The following is a 20,258-nucleotide window of genomic DNA, read 5'->3' on the forward strand; positions in this document are numbered from 1 at the left end:
AGAAATTGCTAAAAGAAATCACAGAAGACCTAAATAACTGGAAGGGTTTACTGTGTTCATGGATTGGAAGAATAAATATAGGTAAGACATCAATTTTCCTAAATTGATTTACAGATTCAATGCAACACCAATTAAAATCCCCCAAACTTACTTCTCAGAAATAGAAAAAACAATAACCAAACTTATCTGTAAGGGCAGGGTGCCCTGAATAGCTAAAAATATCCTGAGAAAGAAAAATGAAGTCAGAGGTACTACCTGACTTTAAAGCATATTATGAAACTACAGTGGTCAAAAAAGCATGGTACTGGCATAAAGATAGATATACTGACCAATGGAATTGAATAGAGTGTTCAGATATAGACCTTCTCATCTATGGACAATTGATCTTTGATAAGGCAGTCAAGCCAACTCACCTGGGATAGAAGAGGCTCTTCAATAAATGGCGCCTAGAGAACTGGATATCCACATGCAAACGAATGAAAGAGGATCCATATCTCACACCCTATACAAAAATTACCTCAAAATGGATCAAAGACCTAAACATTAGATCTAAGACCATAAAACTTTTAGAAGAAACTGTAAGGAAATATCTTATAAATCGTATAACTGGAAGCAGTTTCCTAGATCTTACACCCAAAGCATGAGCACTGAAGAAAAAAATAAATAAATGGGAACTCCTTAAAATTAATCACTTTTGTGCATCAAAGAACTTTGTCAAGAAAGTAAAAAGACAGCCTACACAATGGGAGACAATATTTGGAAACGATATATCAGATAAAGGTCTAGTATCCAGAATATATAAAGAGATTGCTCAACTCAACAACAAAAAGACAAACAACCCAATTACAAAAGACATGAACAGACACTTCTCAGAAGAGGAAATACAAATGGCCAAAAGGCACATGAAAAGATGCTCAACTTCCCTGGCTATTAGGGAAATGCAAATCAAAACCACAACAAGATAGCATCTCACACCCACAAGAATGGTCATTATCAATAAAACAGAAAATGACAAGTGCTGGAGAGGATGTGGAGAAAGAGGCACACTTATCTACTGTTGGCGGGAATGTCAAATGGTACAACTGCTGTGGAAGGCAGTTTGGCGGTTCCTCAGGAAGCTAAGTATAGAATTGCCATATGATCTGGCAATACCATTGCTAGGTATCAACTCAGAGGACATGAGGGCAAGGACACAAACGGACATTTGCACACCAATGTTTATAGCAGCCTTGTTTAGAATTGCCAAGAGATGGAAACAGCCCAAATGTCCATTAACAGAGAAGTGGCTAAACAAACTGTGGTATATACATACAATGGAATATTATGCAGCTGTAAGACAGAATAAAGTTATGAAGTATGTTAACAACATGGATGGACCTTGAGGACATTATGCTGAGTGAGATTAGCCAGAAACAAAAGGACAAATGCTTGTATAGTCTTATTGATATGAACTAACATTAATGAATGAACTTGGAGAATTTCAGTTAAGAACAGAGACCATCAGGAGATAGAAATAAGGTAGATATTGGGTAATTGGAGCTGAAAGGACACAGATTGTAAAAGTTCAGAAATGGATAGCACAATACTACCTAACTGTAATACAATAATGTTAGTATACCAAATGAAGCTGAATGTGAGAATGATAGAGGGAGAATGACTGGGGGCACAAATGAAATCAGAAGGAAAGACAGACGATAAAGACTGAGATGGTATAATCTAGGAATGCCTAGAGTGTACAATGATAGTGACTAAATCAAATTAAAAAATGCTTTTGTATGAGGAATAATGAGGGAATGTCAATATTTCAGGGTGTTGTAAATAAATGGTAATTCATATTTTAAAACTTAAACTTATGTGTGAGACTAAAGCAAAAAATGTTTATTTGGTATATAATTTATATTTTGGCTAGTGCATCTCCGAATATAACTGAACACCATAAGTACATGGAACCTTGAATAGGGCATGAGGTTTTGTAGGTTTATCCAAAGTGATGCCCTGATAAATCCCAGAGTGATTTGAACAGTGACTTAAAAAAATATTTTCAAAGTTCTGTTGGGGGAATGGTAAGAAAGAGCGAAAATTCAACTTCCGCATTTGGAGAAGGCCTGATAGTCTCACAAGCAGTGAAGACAACAAAATCAGTAGGGCGAACCCTCAGTCTTGAGGTTTGTTTATATGAAACTTATCCCCGCAAAGGATAGACTAAGCCTACTTAAAATTAGGCCTAAGAGTCACCCCCAGAGAACCTCATTTGTTGTTCAAATGTGGCCTCTCTCTCAGGCAGCACGACAAGCAAACTCAAGCCCTTCCCCTCTCTACGTGGGACATGACTCCCAGGGGTGTAAACCTTCCTGGCAAAATGGGACAGAACTCCTAGAATGAGCTGGGACTCAGCATCGAGGGATTGAGAAAACTTTCTCGACTGAAAGGGGAAAGAGAGAAATGAGACAAAAGTGTCAATGACTGAGAGATTTCAAATAGAATTGAGAGGTTATCCTGGAGGTTATTCTTACATGTTATACAGATAACCCCTTTTTCGTTTAAGGTGTATTAGAGAGGCTGGGGGAAGTGCCTGAAATTGTAGAGCTGTGTTCCAGTAGCCACGTTACTTGAAGATGACTGTATAATGATATAGCTTTCACAAAGTAACTGTGTGATTGTGAAAACCTTGTTCTGATGCTCCTTTTGTCTATGGTTTGGAAAGATGAGTAAAAAATATAGATTAAAAATAAATAAATAATGGGGGAACAAATGTTAAAATAAATTGGGTAGAAGAAAATACTAGCGGTCAATGAGAGGGATGGTATGTACGATTTTTTTCTTTTTCCTTATTTCTTTTTCCAGAGTGATGTAAATGTTCTGAGAAATGATCATAGTGGTGAATATACACTATGTGATGATATTGTGAATCATTGATTATATACAAAGAATGGAATGTTCATATGTTAAGAATGTTCGTGTTGTATGTAGATTGGTTTTATTAATAAAACATAAAAAAAAAAAAGGATGTCAAAAAAAAAAAAGAATCTCAGATAAAGCCCTTGGTGTTCTTTAGGGTTGGCAGGAATTTTTTTTTTTTTTTTTTTTTTTGTGGGGGTGGTTAACAAACCATGAAAAGTAGCAATGTCTAGCTGAAGCCTGTGTAAAAGTAGCCTCTGGAGTAGACTCTAGACTCTATTTGAACTCTCTCAGCCACTGATACCTTATTTTGTTACAATTCTTTTCCCCCTTTTGGTCAGGAAGGCATTGCCCATACCACAGTGCCAGGACCAGGCTCATGCCTGGGAGTCATGTCCCATTTTGCCAGGGAGACATTCACCAGTGGATGTCATGTCCTATGTAGTGGGGGAGGGTAATGATTTCACTTGCAGAGCTGGGCTTAGGGAGGGAAAGGCCCCATCTGAGCCACAAAACAGGTCATCTGGAAGTAACTCTTGGTGTAACTATAGGTAGGCTAAGGTTCTCTGGGATGTATCCAGGCATTACATTAAGCAATACGGAATTATAAGCCCTTATTCCCATTCTAGGCTCCCTGTTCCTGGTTTGTTTAAATGATCTATCCAGACAGGTCAAGTTAGATTATGTGCTACAGAAAATTTAGGTTCTGGACAAAATAAACCTTTCTTCCTTTGGTCTCATAGAGTACGTGAAGTTCTAAAATACAGATAATGTCCTCCTTACCCCTATATTCCGACATACCTTAGTCCCGACCCGATTGACTTCACTCTTTTTTTTTTTTTAATTTTTTTTATTAATCAAAAAAAAGAAAAGAAATTAACACAGCATTTAGAAATCATTCCATTCTACACATGCACTCAGTAATTCTTAGTATCATCACATAGATGTATGATCATCATTTCTTAGTACATTTGCATCGATTTAGGAAAAGAACTAGCAAAACAGCAGAAAAAGATATAGAATGTTAATATAGAGAAGAGAATTAAAATAATAATACTAATAAAAATATATATATACAAAAAGGAAAAAGAAAAAAACAAAAACGAAAGATACAAACACACAAACAAACAAACAAAAAAACATATTTCAGGTGCAGCTTCATTCAGTGTTCCAACCTAGTTACATTACACTTAGGTATTATTGTGCTGTCCATTTTTGAGTTTTTGTATCTAGTCCTGTTGCACAGTCTGTATCCCTTCAGCTCCAATTACCCATTATCTTACCCTGTTTCTAACTCCTGCTGGTCTCTGTTACCAATGATATATTCCAAGCTGATTCTCGAATGTCGGTTCACATCAGTGGGACCTTACAGTATTTGTCCTTTAGTTTTGGGCTAGACTCACTCAGCATAATGTTCTCTAGGTCCATCCATGTTATTACATGCTTCATAAGTTTAGTCTGTCTTAAAGCTGCATAATATTCCATCGTAGGTATACGCCACAGTTTGTTTAGCCACTCGTCTGTTGATGGACATTTTGGCTGTTTCCATCTCTTTGCAATTGTAGATAATGCTGCTATAAACACTGGTGTGCAAATGTCCGTCTGTGTCTTTGCCCTTAAGTCCTTTGAGTAGATACCTAGCAGTGGTATTGCTGGGTCGTAATCCATTCTGCCATTCTATGTCTTTTGATTGGGAAATTCAGTCCATTAACTTTTAGTGTTATTACTGTTTGGATAATATTTTCCTCTACCATTTTGGCTTTTGTATTATATATATCATATCTGATTTTCCTTCTTTCTACGCTTTACTCCGTACCTCTCTCTTCTGTCTTTTCGTATCTGACTCTAGTGCTCCCTTTAGTATTTCTTGCAGAGCTGGTCTCTTGGTCACAAATTCTCTCAGTGACTTTTTGTCTGAGAATGTTTTAATTTCTCCTTCATTTTTGAAGGACAATTTTGCTGGATATAGGAGTCTTGGTTGGCAGTTTTTCTCTTTTAGTAATTTAAATATATCATCCCACTGTCTTCTAGCTTCCATGGTTTCTGCTGAGAAATCTACACATAGTCTTATTGGGTTTCCCTTGTATGTGACAGATTGTTTTTCTCTTGCTGCTTTCAAGATCCTCTCTTTCTCTTTGACCTCTGACATTCTAACTAGTAAATGTCTTGGAGAACGCCTATTTGGGTCTATTCTCTTTGGGGTGCGCTGCACTTCTTGGATCTGCAAATTTAGGTCTTTCATAAGAGTTGGGAAATTTTCAGTGATAATTTCTTCCATTAGTTTTTCTCCTCCTTTTCCCTTCTCTTCTCCTTCTGGGACACCCACAACACGTATATTTGGGTGCTTCATATCGTCATTCAGTTCCCTGATCCCCTGCTCAAGTTTTTCCATTCTTTTCCCTATAGTTTCTGTTTCTTTTTGGAATTCAGATGTTCCATCCTCCAGTTCACTAATTGTAGCTTCTGTCTCTTTTGATCTACCATTGTAGGTATCCATTGTTTTTTCCATTTTTTCTTCTTTGTCCTTCACTCCCGTAAGTTCTGTGATTTGTTTTTTCAGATTTTCTATTTCTTCTTTTTGTTCAGCCCATGTCTTCTTCATGTCCTCCCTCAATTTATTGATTTGGTTTTTGAAGAGTTTTTCCATTTCTGTTCGTATATTCAGCATTAGTTGTCTCAGCTCCTGTATCTCATTTGAACTATTGGTTTGTTCCTTTGACTGGGCCATATCTTCAATTTTCCGAGCGTCATCCATTATTTTCTGCTGGTGTCTGGGCATTTGATCAGATTTCCCTGGGTGTGGGACCCAGCTGGTTGAAAGGTTTTTCTGTGAAATCTCTGGGCTCTGTTTTCTTTTCCTGCCCAGTAGGTGGCGCTCATGGCGCTTGTCTGTCTGTGGGGCAGTCGGCCCGGGAAACCGCGCGTGGAGGCGGGGATCGCTGGCCGCCGTGGCTTGGGGGAGTGCCGGTCCAAATTGCCCAGCTGGCCCCAGACGCCAAGCGTGATGGGAGGGCCCCGCTATCCAACATTCCCAGTCAGACCCGGGAGCCACGTGCGTGGAGGGGACCCCAGTCGCCAGCCGCCCCGGCCGGGAAAACGCGCGCCCCTCGGGTATCTCACCGCAGCAGATTCTCCCTGCCCGTTCAGCTGTTCCAGAATGGGGTATGCTGTCTTTTTGGTCTCTGTCGTGACTCCGGGAGCTGTTTCGTATTGTTTCTGTTTCTTTAGTTGCTTTTCTGAAGGAGGAACTAAGACCCGCGTGTCTTACTAAGCCACCATCTTCTCCGGAAGTCCTGGCTTCACTCTTGTCTTATAAGTGAAGCCTGATCTCTTTCAATCTCTTTAACAGTTGTTGCCAATTATCTTTTAGGGTGATTAAAAACAATTTTCAAATGTCTTCGTACTTTCATTTTTTTTTTTAACCAAGAACTATTTATTGAACAATTCAAAGCATCCTGAAATAAAAAGGAACAAAAAGAAAGAAAGATTTAATCTTGAAAGCAGGATGTCAGTCTGAAAATGACACTGCCCTGTCTTCTATCATTTGACAGGGATTTTCTATGTGGTAAGCAGTTACATTGCTCAGAGGGAAAAGACAACAAGGAAATAAGAATGTGAAGTGTGAGGGCACAGGGAATATTCCAGTATCATCTTTACTTGCATTTTAGCCATTTCTGGAGAACTTGATTTCTTTGTGTAGCTCAAAGTTCTTGTCTGATATATTCTTTCATCTGAAGAACTTCCTTTAACATTTCTTATACAGCAGGTCTGCTGCTAATGGATTCTCTCAGCTTTTATCTGAAGAAGTCTTTATTTCACCTCCATTTTAAAAAAATGTATACGCAGTAAAATTACTTTTTTGCATGTAGTTCTGTGAGTTTTAAGATGTGCACAGAGTTTTACACATATGTTTTGTGTATAAGACATACACAAAACATCTTTTTTTTGCATGGACAGGCATTGGGAATCGAACCCAGGATCTCCGGCATGGCAGGTGAGAACTTTGCCCAAAACATAAATTTTTAAACATTATAATAAAATTTTTTTTAATTAACAAAAAAGATGTGCACAGAGTCATGAAACCACCACAATAATGATTTCATCTTTTTTTTTAACTTCCCATTTTGAAATAATTACAGACTCACAGGAAGATGCATAACGTAGTATAGAGAGTCCCGTATATCCTTCACCCATTCCGGTGGTAACACCTTACATAACTACAGTAGAATATCAAACCTGATATTGTAAATTCAAGAAACTGACAGTAGTATAAGACTCTCAGGCAGACTATTGACTTTATTCAGATTTCACCAGTTTTTGCATGCCCTCATTTTTGCATGTATGGGTGTGTGTGTGCAGTTCCATGCAATTTCATACCAAGTATGGATTCATGCAACTAGCACCTTCATTTCTGAATGATATTGTTGTATATAGACTTCTGAGTTGACTATTTTTTCAACACTTTGAAGTTGTCACTTCATTGTCTTCTGCTTGCATAGTTTTTTACTAGAAGTTTGCTTAAAGTCTTATCTTTGTCCTTTGTATTTGATAAAGTATCTTTTTTCTCAGACTGCCTACCGGATTTTCGTTTTATCTTTGTTTTTTAGCAGTCTGAATAGGGTATATCTAGCTGTGTCTTGTGTGGTGTGCGCGTGCGTGTGTTTGTGTGATATGGGGGGTGATATTTATCCTGCTTGGTATTCTCTCTGAAACGTGGATCTACCGTTTGATGCTTTTTATTGTTCTGGAAAATTCTCAGCCTTTATCTCTTTAAATACTTCTTCTACCCTACTTCCTTTCTCTTCCTTTTACAATTCCAGAATTGCAGAAGAGCTGTGATGCTCTCTTCTGTTTCATTTGTAGTTCTTTCCCACACTTTGTTTTTTATGCTGTATGGCAGGGTCACATTTCATTATTTTTCCACGTAACTATCCCATTATTGCAGCAACATTTAAAAAACTTTTGTTGTTGTTTGTTTGTTTGTTTGCTTATTTTTGGGGAAGTACATGGGCCAGGAATCAAACCCAGGTCTCCTGAATGGCAGGCAAGAATTCTACCACTCGGCTACCTTTGCACCCCCTCCCCCATTTATTTTTATCTTTCATTTGAGTAATTCCATTGACCTATTTTCAAGTTTATGGATTCTTTCCTCATTTTGTTGATCTACTAATGAGTCCATAGAAAGCAACCTTCATCTCTGTATTTTTTTCACTTTCATTCCCTTTATTTTCAATGCAATTTTATTGAGATATGTTCACACACAGTACAATCCATCCAAAGTATACGATCAATGGCTCGCAGTATCATCACATAGTTATACATTCACCACCATAATCAATTTCAAAACATTTTCATTACTCCAGAAAAAGAAAGAAAAATAAAAACAGAAACCCAAAACATCCCATATGCTCATTCTTCCTTATTATTGACTCCTAGTACTGGAGTGGTATATTTGTTACTTTTCATGAAAGAATATTAAGATATTACTGTTAACTAAAGTCCACAGTTTACAATATGTCACTGTGATTTAAAAAAAAATTCTAGATTTTCCATTTGACTTTTATAGTTTCCATTTCTGCTGAAACTTCCCATCTTTTCATGCATGGTTTCTTTTCTACTAGCCCCCTTAACATATAAAATCATGGCTAGTTTCCCTGGATCATAGTTTCAACAACTACATCATTTCTGAGTCTGGCTTGGCTGATTGATTTGTTTCTTAACAGTGTTTTTTTTTCTTTATTCTTTTCTTGCTATTTAGTGTTTTATAATATTTGATCACTTGTCTAACATTGTGTGTAAGACAGAAGAGACTAATTTCAATAATATTCATTCCTGGAAATGACCATTAGTGGGGAGCTGTGTCAATCTAGTCAGGGGTTGGGCTGGGTTTTGTTGTTGCTATGGTTACTTTCTTTGCATCAATGGCATCCAATTCCTCTATCAATACCTCAAGAGTAGGATGGAGGCTGGGTTGCTGGAGAGATTTTCTCACTGTTCCTCCCATCAGCTTTCCACTCCTCAGTTATATTGCTACTAATTATCTAGTGCTTGCTACTCTGACTGGGGAGTGGGGGAAGTGTCTGCTGTCCTGGTCTAGCCTCAGTCTTAGGCAAACCCTGTGTGCCTGGTTCTTGGTAGGACAGCATAACTCTGCCTGGTGTCTTTGGCAGATCTTATGTGGGAGAGTTTCCTGTTTCGAGATGGGTTTTAAGATTCGTGAAAATTCAGTTATTAAGAGTTTAGACTAGTGCTTGGCATATTGTGTTTAATGAATATGAGGAATTTTTGTTCAGTTTATTCATTCCTTCATTCACTTATTCATTCAACAAATATTCCTTGAGAACATACTATGTGCTAAGAATTGTGCCAGGTGCTGGGAATATAGTGGTGAACAAGATAGGGTTCTTGTTAGCTACAAGTAATTGCAATTCTAAAGAGCATTCTACAACTGGAAGTGCATGGAAATATGAAAGTGTATTTTTGAGAAAATGACCTTTGAACTGAGACTTGGAGAACAAGCAGGGATGGTGAAGCATGGGGAAGAGTGTGCCAGGCAAAACGAACAGCATGTGCAAAGGCTGAATTAGGAATAAGCTTGACAACATGCAGGCAACTGAAGGAGGGCTAGTGAGGCAGGAGATCGGGAAGAGGAGGGCAGAGGGAGAGAGAGGCAGCGGCCATGCTAAAAGCAACAGGAGGTATTGGAGAGCATAAGCAGAGGAGTGACATGTTTAGCTTTGGGTTTTGTAAAGCTGCTCTGCAGGCTGTGCACAGAATGCATTGGAGGAGGGCCAGAAGAGGAAGCAAAGACACCGGTTAGGGAGCAGAGAAAAAAAATGAAGCATGGCACATCCAGGGCAGAAGGGAGCCTGAACCTGGACCTTCACTTACTATCTCCATTTCTTCCCAGAGGGGCAAGGGCAAATACCTGGTTCTAGACAAGAGTGTGCCACGTAATTTCGGTTTAAGTTTGCCTGGCGACTTCAAGGGACCTGTTTCTTGCTGCAGTTTTAATGTATCACCAGCGGAGGGCGCAAAAACCCTGGAAGACACTTGGAACTAGCCATGTGGATATAGCAAGAATTGTCCCAGGATTCCAGGATAGCCTAAGGGGGCCCCCTTCCCCTGCCCAGCTCAGAGGGCTGGGCCTGGAGATGATGGGGGCCAGCTTTCCATTCCTCCAGTGTTTTGTTGGGGGTTGTGAGTAAACTGAAGGAATTCTGGGAAACTGAAAAGGTGAATTCTAGTCTCTGCCCCATAGTTCCCTGACTTGGGCAAGTTATTTTACCTCTTTGGGCCCCTGATATTGCTGTCATTGTTTCCCCATTCGCTCTGCCTTCTGGGCTGGGCCCCTGGCCCACTTTTCAGAGAGAGTAATGTAGTGTAATGTAGTGGCTGAGAACCTAGTGTCTGAGCAAGACCAACCTGGTAAGACTCTTCATTTCCACCACTAATTAGTGTTATGACTTCAGTCAAGCGATTTTGTCTCCCAGCGCCCCAGCTTCCATGACTGTTAAATGGGAATCCTAATACACATTGCACATTTTAAATGAGATGTCTCTAAATACTTAGTACAGTTGTTCGCACATGCCTTGATATATTATTTTTTATTCAAACAGAAATCTGGGTCACATTCACTAAATGCCTATTTAATGAAATGTCCAAAACTGGGGCTCTGCTATTAATTCCTGTTGTGGCTTTCAGCAAGAACCCTTTCCTTTTCTGAGCCTCAGTTTTTAACAGAAAAAGTGGGTTAAATCAGATTAAATACTCAGTAGGAGTCCTTCCAGCCTTGACATTCCAGAATTCTTCCACCTTCCTCTGTCCCTCCTCCCTCCCTTTCATTCATTCATCCACCATTTATTCATTCCACAATTATTTATTGCATATCTATATGTCCAGATACAGGAAACAAAACAGACTCATATCAAAACAGGTTTTTATGACTGGGAGCCAATCCTTTAGAAGCATGTTTGTTCAAAACCTTTGTCCTCTTCTCCAGCATTCAATCCTTGCAGGTTATTTTGTATTTGGAACAGGGAAAAATTGTGCCAAGAGTTTATTTCTGAGCATCTCTGTGTGGCTATGTACACACACAGGCGCACGCACACACATTTATATATAACATTTGCAGCAGCGTTGTCATGGGAACCATTTTTTTGGTGTCTCTGGGCATGAGGGATGCCGATGTGTGGAGGAGCTTTTCTGGAACACCCCCTGCATGCACTTTTGTGTGGCGTGAAAACCTGCTGGGAGAGTTACCCCAAGAGCCTTTGTCGGCCCTTTTGATCATCGCTGCCTATTTTTCTCATTGATCTTGTCAGATATGAGTGAATTTGACAGAGGGAACTGAATGTCAAGCAGAGTGACAGAGGAGCAAGATCCTCTAGGACTTTTGCCAACATAGTGTCATGGATAGGTCAGCTTGGGTTTTGTCTTTTTAAATCCTTGATTTGGGAATGTTTAAGTGTTTGGGGAAGACTTGGATGAAGAGACAAAAGCAGCCAGAGAATGTGTATTTTCAGAAACGACAGCTGCAATAGCCACTTTTGAACTTTGTGGGCAGTGCCAGAGCTGGGAGAGGGCAGAGTGCCAGCAAGAGGTCAAGGAAGGGAACTGCTATTCACGGAGCAGCTACTCTGAGCCTGGCCTCCTTCCTGGGTGCTTTGCATATGTTATCTCCTGTAATCCACAAATCAACTCTGTAAAACAGGCATTGTTGTTCTTAGCAGGAAACTGGGATCCGGAGAGGAAAAGAGTTCCAGTGAGGAAGTGGCAAAGCTGAGATTCTAACTCAGGTTGAGCCCAACTCCAGAGCCTGTGCTTTGCCGACTTCATTATGCCACTGGACAACTTTCTGCAGCCAGGTCCTCCCTTGCTTCGAGGACAGGGGCTGGGAGAGAGGCTGCAAGGAATGCAGTCCAGGGAGTCAAGTCTTCACGAAGCCCAAGTTGCTGTGACAGATTCAGAGTCATGAGTGGCTAAAAGCATGACCAAAACAAATCTATGCAAGATATTACATTCCCCTTGAATGCAAGAACCAGCTCATGTTTCAGTTTTGTGAGGGCTTACTATGTACTGGGCACGCTTTCATTATTACTTCACTTACTTATTATAAAGTCATATGAGATTGATGCTATTTTTATAATTATCAATTTACAGATAAAGACACTGATCTAGCCCAAGATCACACAGCTAGGGTGGGCCACACTGGCTCAGAAGGCAGAGTTCTCGCCTGCCATGCCGGACACCCAGGTTTGATTCCTGGTGCCTGCCCATACGAAAAAGAAAGATCACACAGCTAATGAACTGAGATTTGAAGTCTGTCTTCAGAACGTGGGCTTTTTGTTCCCCCTTACCAAATAAGTTGTGGGTTTACCAGAACAATCATGCATAAAAGACAGGATTCCTATATACCACTCCACCACCAACATCTTGTAGCGGTGTGGAACATTTGTTAAAATTGGTGAGAACATGAACTTTTAACCACTGTGCTTTTGAATTAAAGCTATATGTAGTTTTACATCAAGTCACATGGAATTTCTTCTCCCCCAGGAATTCAGATGTATGAGAGATAAGAAAGGAAGGGAGAAGGAAGAGGATCCACATTTATTGAAGATGTCCTACATGTCCGGTATGGTCCTAGGTCTTTCCACCTCACGATTTGTTAGAACACTGCAACTGCTATAATCCCATTCATTTAGAAGAGAGAAACTAAGGCCTGGAAGAATGAAGAGATTTAACTAAGCTCCCAGAACTGGGACTTGAGCCAAGGTCTACCACCTTCTAAATCCCAAACTCTAAGCCACAGAGGTAGGGCAGCACTGCCTTAGTCCCTTCATCTCTCATATTTCTGTTATGGTGCCATGTGTTCTCCAAGTGCAGGGAAGGCTACTCCAGAAACAGTATGGCAGAGGACCTTAACTGCCCCCAAAAGAGGTGCTCCCCCAAATCTGCCAGGGTAGAGATACACTCAAGAACTCAATGAACCTCTATCCCTAAACTATTTATGGAATATTCCATGTGCTAGGCTCTGTGCTGGTATATAACAATGAACGTGAAAGTTATGGTGTCTGCCATCAGAAGCTTAAGATCTAGAAGGAAACAAGCATGATATAAGTAATTGTAAGTGTGAGAAGTGAAGGGAGTTGTGGGAGTAAATAATAGAGATTATTGGGTTTGGGTTAATAATGAGCCTTCCTGATACTTTTTTTTTTTTTTAACTTTTTATTTATTTATTTTTCATTTAGCTGTGAGCCTTCCTGACACTTTGCCTTGAGAAGGCCAAGAATGTAACTTAGAGCTCCTGGCCAAAGCTGAAATCTCGCCGTGCTATGAAATGAAATGCAAGAGGTTTCTATTTTCTTTATGTTCAAAAAGCAAGTCATGATTCTTGCCCCCCAGGCCATTCCCAATTTCATAGAGGAGATAAATCAGCTAATGCTTATTGAATACTTACTAAATGCCAGGTACTAGGCCAAGTAAGCCCTTTATTAAAAGTGTGATAGAATGACAAGAACATAATGTCCTAGGACAAAAGTGAAAGGGAGGGAGTGATTAAATCTGTCTGGGGGAATCAAGGACAATTTGTCCTGTAAGATGACACCAGAGATGGGTTTTGAAAGATAAGTAGGAGCTTGTAGGCAATGGAACAGTATATGGCAATAGTATAGGGAAAGACTTGGAGACATGAAAATGCATGGCTGTTTAGGACACATACCAGCAGGGAAGTGGCAAAGGGAGCTGAGGCCTCAGAGACTGGCAAGAATCAAGACCTGATAAGGTCTCAGGTGCCTGGCTGAGGAATATGGACTCTATTAAATACTCACTTAGCCTCCATAAAAGGGAGAACAAAGCAACTTTTTCAATTTATTTATTTAAGTGGAAGAAATGGCAAACAATGAGGGTGGAAATAAAAGAAAGCATGATTGCCAAATTTGGGAAATTGAAAAATGTTCATCTGCAGAATTAATTCTAATAGCTGCTATTTTCATTCTCATGCTGGTGGAAAAAGCAGAGCATAACAATGTACCTCAGCCTCTATCCAGGTGCCAGGAGCGCCAGCAGGCCAGGCCAGGCCAGCCTAACAGGCTGGGTCCCATGGAGATCTTTGGAGCTAGTCTGGTGCTTGGCACCTACTATGGGTATCTGGAAATCCAGCTTTCTCTCCTGGTCATTAAATAGGAGGGAAATCAGAGTCCAGGATTTTCCCAAGGCAGCAAGCTTGGAAGGATGATTAAACGGCATGAGGCTTAAGAAGAGCCAGAGGAAGGCTGGGCCACACAAGGTAGATGGATTTGGTTTCCAGATCCAAGATAGTATGTGCAGGTGGTTCTGTAGAATCCTTTGTCTCAGAGAGTGCTGGAGGCCTGTGAGGAGGATGTTAAAGACCTTTTACTGGGCCAGGCACAGTGGGGTTGCAGGGTGACCTAAACGGAAGGAACATTAGTACTCAAAACCTTTAGGGTGTTGTGAGGTTTAAATAAGTTAATACATGTAAAGAACTTCACCCTGCCTGGCTTATAGTAAGCTCTCAGTAAGTGTGAGTTTTGTTGTTTTTATTAGCTAGGAACAGTAGCAGTTGGTTTCAACTTGCTAACTTATTTAATCCTGAAAACAGTCCTGGGAAGTAGGAATTAATAATGAAAAGAATTGTTTTTCACAGCTGAGAAAATGGACACACAGCAGGGTTATGTAACTCATTGAAGGATACACAGTTAATAGTAATAGAGCTGGATGCCAACCTAGACGAAATGGAAAAATTCCTAGAAACACACATATTGCCTACACCGACTCAAAAACACACATATTGCCTACACCGACTCAAGAAGAAATAGAAGATCTCAACAGACCAATAATAAATACAGAGATTACATCAGTCATAAAAAAAAAACTCCCAACAAAGAAGTCCAGAACCAGATTAAAAAAAAATAATAATAACACCATTCCTTCTCAAATTCTTCCAAAAAGTTGAAGAGGAGAGAATACTTCCTAATTCATTCTATGAGGCCTTGATCATCCTAATAGTAACACCAGAAAAGAAAATTACAAACCAATAACCCTAATGAATATAGTTACAAAAATTCTCAACAAGACATTGAGCAAATCAAATCCAACAGCACAATAAAAGAATTATACACCATGACCAAGTGGGATTTACCCCAGGAATGCAAGGATGGGTCCACATAAGAAAGTCAATTAATATAATCTACCACATTAACAGAATGAAGGGAAAAAAATACATGGTCATATCAATTGATGTAGAAGAGGCATTTGCCGCAATCAAGCACTCCTTATTGAAATCACTCAGAAAACAAGGAATAGAAGGGAACATCAACATAATAAAGAGTATTTTTTTTTTTTTTTTAAACATTTTCTTGTTTTATTATATTTTGTTTGTTTGTTTGTTTTTTACATGGGCTGGGGCCGGGAATCGAACCGGGGTCCTCCGGCATGGCAGGCAAGCACTCTTGCCCGCTGAGCCACCGCGGCCCGCCCCAAGAGTATTTTTGAAAAACTCACAAATAATGTCACAATCAATGGTGAAAGACAGGGAGTATTACCCCTAAGTCTAGGAACAATACAATGATACCTACTTTTACCACTGGTAGTTGACATTGAATGGGAAGTTCTAGCCACAGCAATTGGGCAAGAAAAAGAAATAAAAGGCATCCAAATGGGAAAGGAAAAAGCAAAACTATCTCTATTTGAAGACGACATGATCCTATATATCGAAAATTCTGAAGAATCTACAAGAAAGCTACTAAAACGAATTCAGCAAAGTGGCAGGACACACGATCAACGAGCAAAAATCAATGGTGTTTCTATACACAAGAAATTAGCATTCTGAAAAGGAAACAAGAACTAGGACACAGCAAACCACAAATTATTGCTGAAAGAAATTAATGACCTAAATAACTAGAAAGCCCATGTTCATGGGTCAGAAGACTTAATATCATTGAGATGTTAGTATTTCTCAAAGCAATTTACAGATTTGACACAATCCCAAAGTTCCAAGAGCCTTCTTTGCAAAATGAAAAAGCCAATCACCAAATTCATATGGAAGTGAAATCATTGCCCTCCGTCCTATGTGGGACATGTCATGCAGAGGTGAAAGTCTCCCTGGTGGCGTGGGAGATGACTCCCAGGATGAGTCTGGCCCTGGCACCATGGGATCAACAATTCCATTCTGACCAAAAGGGGGGAAAGAAGTGTAACTAATAAAGTATCAGTGGCCAAGAGAGTTCAAATAGAGTTGAGAGGCTACTCTGGAGGTTGCTCTTACACAAGCTTCAGTTAGACATTGCTATCTATCATAACCTGCCAAACCCCAACCAGGTCCATTCCAGTCAATCCTAAAGAACGCTTAGGGGAATATACAAGATTTTACAAAGGTTCCTTGACTAGGGTAACTTTCCAGAACCTACAACCTCCAGATGGTTCCCTGGAGCAGATAAGTCCTTAAATGCAGAGGGGTCAGTTTCCAGAACATCAGCTAGTTCTATTTCCCTACCCCATATTATTGACAGCACCTTCCAACAGGAAAAAGTTAGAATGGCCATAGCCCAAATACCCCTAACTACCCCTAAAGAGTAGGATAGAAAGATCAAAGGTAATGGTAGAATTATACAGAGAAGGTAGGGTTTAACAAACAAATATGATTGCTGAATCATTAAACTGATATTTCTTTTAGTCTCCAGTATCTAAGAGCAGCTAGAAGTAAAAACCTAAAATGTAGAACTGTAATCCATACCAAACTCTGAAATCTGTTCTACAACTAATTGCTGTGCTGTACTTTGAAATTTATTGCTTTTTGTATATGTGGTATTTTTCACAAAAAAGGAAAAAAAAAGTCAATTGTGATGATAAAATAATACTTATTCCTTCTAGCCTCCTATATTCTAGCCTCCTATATTCTAGAGCTGAATGGTGTGGTAGCCCATGACAAACTCTGGAATCTTTTCTGTAACAACTTGTTGAAGAGTGCTTCGAAAACTATTGTTTTTTCTTTCTTTGCTTTATATATATGTTATAGTATACAATAAAAAAAGTTAAAAAAAAAACTCATGTGGAAGAGCAAGGGGCTCTGGATAGCCAAAACTATCTTGAGGAAAAAGAACAAAGTTGGAGAACTCAGACTTTCTGACTTCAGAACTTGTTACAAGACTACAAGAATCAAAACAATGTGGTATTGGGTGGGCCATGGTGGCTCAGCAGGCAAGAATGCTCGCCTGCCATGCCAGAGGATCTGGGTTCGATTCCCGGTGCCTGCCCACGTAGAAAAAAAAAAAACAATGTGGTATTGGCCCAAGGACAGACAAGTTTACCAATGGAATAGAATTGAGAGTTCAGAAATAAATCTATACATCTATGGCCGATTGAGTTTTTAAAAATTAATTAATTTAAAAAATTATGGTAAAATATACATACATAACAATCCTTCTAAGTGGACAATTCTTTGACATTAAGTACATTGACAATACTGTGTAACTTTCATGACCATCTATTTCTACACTATTTTCATCATCCTAAACCAAAACTCATACTCATTTATCAATAACTTATTCTTCTCTCCTCCCACCCCTGGTAACCACTATTCTGCTTTCTGTCTCCACGAAATTGTTCATTCTAAGTACAGTTATCCCTTCCACATTGTGGGGATTAGAGGTGCAGTGCCCCCGCAATCAGGAAAACTCACATAAAATTTTTTAGCCCTCCCTTCATACCAGAGAAGAGGTCTGAGTTTTTTCTTTTTCTTTTATGGAGAAAAAGAAAATTGTCAAATTGTTATGTATTTGGGTAACAGGCTAAATGAGGGCCGATGGTAAGTAAAAATACTGTATGAAAAAAAATTTTTAAATAGGAAATAAATATAAACATTAAAAATAAAATGAAACAAATTTGAGGAGAATAATACTGAATATACTGCATGTATAACATTTAAAAAAGACTAACTTGAAATTCCCTTCTGGCACTCACGGTTAGCTGGTGGTACATCTCTGCTGGCCTTTGTGTGTCTTCTTGGCTACCACAAAACTCTAAAAACATTCCCATTTAATTTCTAATGTTGACCTGCAATATATCAAAACTGTGATGGGGAAAGTTGCTATGTGGAAAGGATAACTTTATTTCATATAAGAGAAATCATACATTTGTCCTTTTGTGTCTGGTTTCAGTCAACATGATATCTTCAAGATTCATGCTTATTGTACCATGTACAGCAGCACTTCATTTCTTTCCATGACAGAATAATATTCCATTGAATGGATATGCCACATTTTATTTATCCATTCATCAGATGATGGACACTTGGGTAGCTTGTACCTTTTGGCTATTATGAATAAAGTTGCAGTGAACATTGGTGTACAAATATCTGTCCGAGTCCCTGCTTTCAATTCTTTTGAGTATATACCTAGGAGTGAACTTGCCACGTCATATGGTAATTCTGTTTAACTTTTTGAGGAACAGCCAAACAGTTTTCCATTCCCATACCAATAATGTACTAAGGTTCCTATTCTCAGCATCCTCACCAATACCTGTTATTTTCAGTGTTTAAAAAAATAGCCAACCCTGTGGGTGTGAAGGTATCACATTGTGGAATTTAATTTGTACTTCCCTAATGAGTGAGTATATTGAGCAGCTTTTCTTATGCTTATTGGCCATATGTATACCTCTTTGGAGAAATGTTTATTTAAGTCATTTGCCCATCTCTTAATTGGGTTGTTTTGTCTTTTGTTATTGGGTGGTAGGAGTACTTTATATATTAAAGATATTAAACTTTTATCAGACACAGGGTTTCCAAATATTTTCACCCCTTCTGAAGGTTGTTGGACAATTGATTTTTGACAAGGGTGCCAAATCTATTCAATGCGGAAAGAACTAAATGGTGCTGGGATAACTGGTTATCCACATGCAGAAGAGTGAAAGTGGACCCCTACCTCAGATCATATAAAAAATAACTCAAAATGGATTAATGCCCTAAATATAAGAGTTAAAACTTCACTCATTAGGGAAGTACAAATATATACATATATAAAAACATAAAACATAGGAAAATATCTTATAGTTCTGTATTAGGAAATGGATTCTTAGACTTATACTGAAAGCACATGCAACAAAAGAAAACATAAATTGGGCTTTGCCAAAATTTAAAACTTCTGTGTTTCAAAGGGCATTATCAAGAAAGAGAAAAGAAAACCAACAGAATGGGAGAAAATTTTTGGAAATCACATATCTGAAAGGATTCAATATCCAGAGTACACAAAGAACTCCTACAACTCAACAACCAAATAAGCCTTTTCTTTCACCAACTTTTTCCAAGGTAGTGAAGATACCAGTAGACTCTACAACATACTCAGCACCAGCACCACCCCATTTGATATTGATAGGCTCTCACTTCCAAAATCTAGTCTTGGGCTTCCCATTAACAACAAGTGTCCTGTTCTCAGCCTTGATCATGCTTTTGAACTTGTCATGGGTGGAATTACACTGGAATATGTGGACCACGTTGTTGAGGTCAATGAAGGAGTCTCTGATGGCACAATCTTCACTTTGTGAAGCCAAATCCATTTACCCTGACCTTTACCATCATGTCTCAGGGATGTTGCAGGCACTGCACAGGCAGATGTGGCTATTGGTCAAACGGTGAGGAGCAGAGAGCTTGACTTTCCTTTTTTTTTTTTTTTTAACATGGGCAGGCACCGGGAAACGAAACCAGGCCTCCCTCATGGCAGGCAGGAATTCTGCCACTGAGCCACCGTTGCACCACCCTGATTTAGCTTTTAATATAAGTAACTATGGGGCTACAATTTAACTTACAGGTATGTACAGTAATTATTGGGCTACCTTTCTCTCTTTCCAATTAGATGTAGCCTCATATTCTTCTCTGTGGGCCTAGCACAGCACCTAGCACATAGCCGTCATTCAATAAATACCTGTTAAATGAATTTTAAGGACTATCTCTAGAGGCATGGAAGGGAGAAATGGCCAATGCTTGAAATGGGAAAAGCCCAGAGGGGCAAACCCACCTCTTAACCAGTAGATAGAACAGATAATGAGAAACATTTTGACCTACCAGTGAAGAGACATCATTAGTTTCAGTCCTGGAGCTGCCACTCACTTGTATATGATCTTGAGAAAATTTCTTCCCTTCTTTGGGTCCTATCCTTAAAATCAGGAAACTAGGCAAGGTAATTCTGAAGAGTGTTTTTGCCTTGAATTGACTCTATGATGATACTTTGTTCTTCCCCTTACTTCCTTAGCCCAATTTCCAGGAAAGCTGGAAATTTTGGGCAAAGGGGCAGGGCAGTTTGGCCCCAGGAAAACTGAGACAGCAGCAAATCAAAGAAGCTGAGACTTTG

General features: G+C 39.3%; 1 protein-coding gene across 15 annotated transcripts in view; it reads right to left on the bottom strand.

Annotated features, from left to right (window-relative positions):
* LOC143674792 (uncharacterized) overlaps positions 1–20,258 on the bottom strand; it is a 33,256-nt gene that overhangs the window by 10,324 nt on the left and 2,674 nt on the right. For 2 of the 15 annotated variants that reach the window (XM_077150988.1, XM_077150974.1), the window contains exons 3-5: positions 17,878–17,970; positions 6,560–6,717; positions 6,199–6,353 (exon numbers count right to left, since the gene is read on the bottom strand). The exons of 2 other annotated variants lie outside the window; for them this stretch is intronic. The gene's annotated coding sequence lies outside the window, so the exon portion shown is untranslated. Of the gene's footprint in view, positions 1–6,198; positions 6,354–6,559; positions 6,718–13,419; positions 14,328–17,853; positions 17,971–19,972; positions 20,064–20,258 lie in introns of those variants that run through there. 11 more of the 15 variants (XM_077150978.1, XM_077150983.1, XM_077150984.1 and 8 more) reach the window with 10 other exon arrangements.

Source organism: Tamandua tetradactyla, chromosome 2 (assembly GCF_023851605.1).
Source record: "Tamandua tetradactyla isolate mTamTet1 chromosome 2, mTamTet1.pri, whole genome shotgun sequence".
Taxonomy (NCBI): domain Eukaryota; kingdom Metazoa; phylum Chordata; class Mammalia; order Pilosa; family Myrmecophagidae; genus Tamandua; species Tamandua tetradactyla.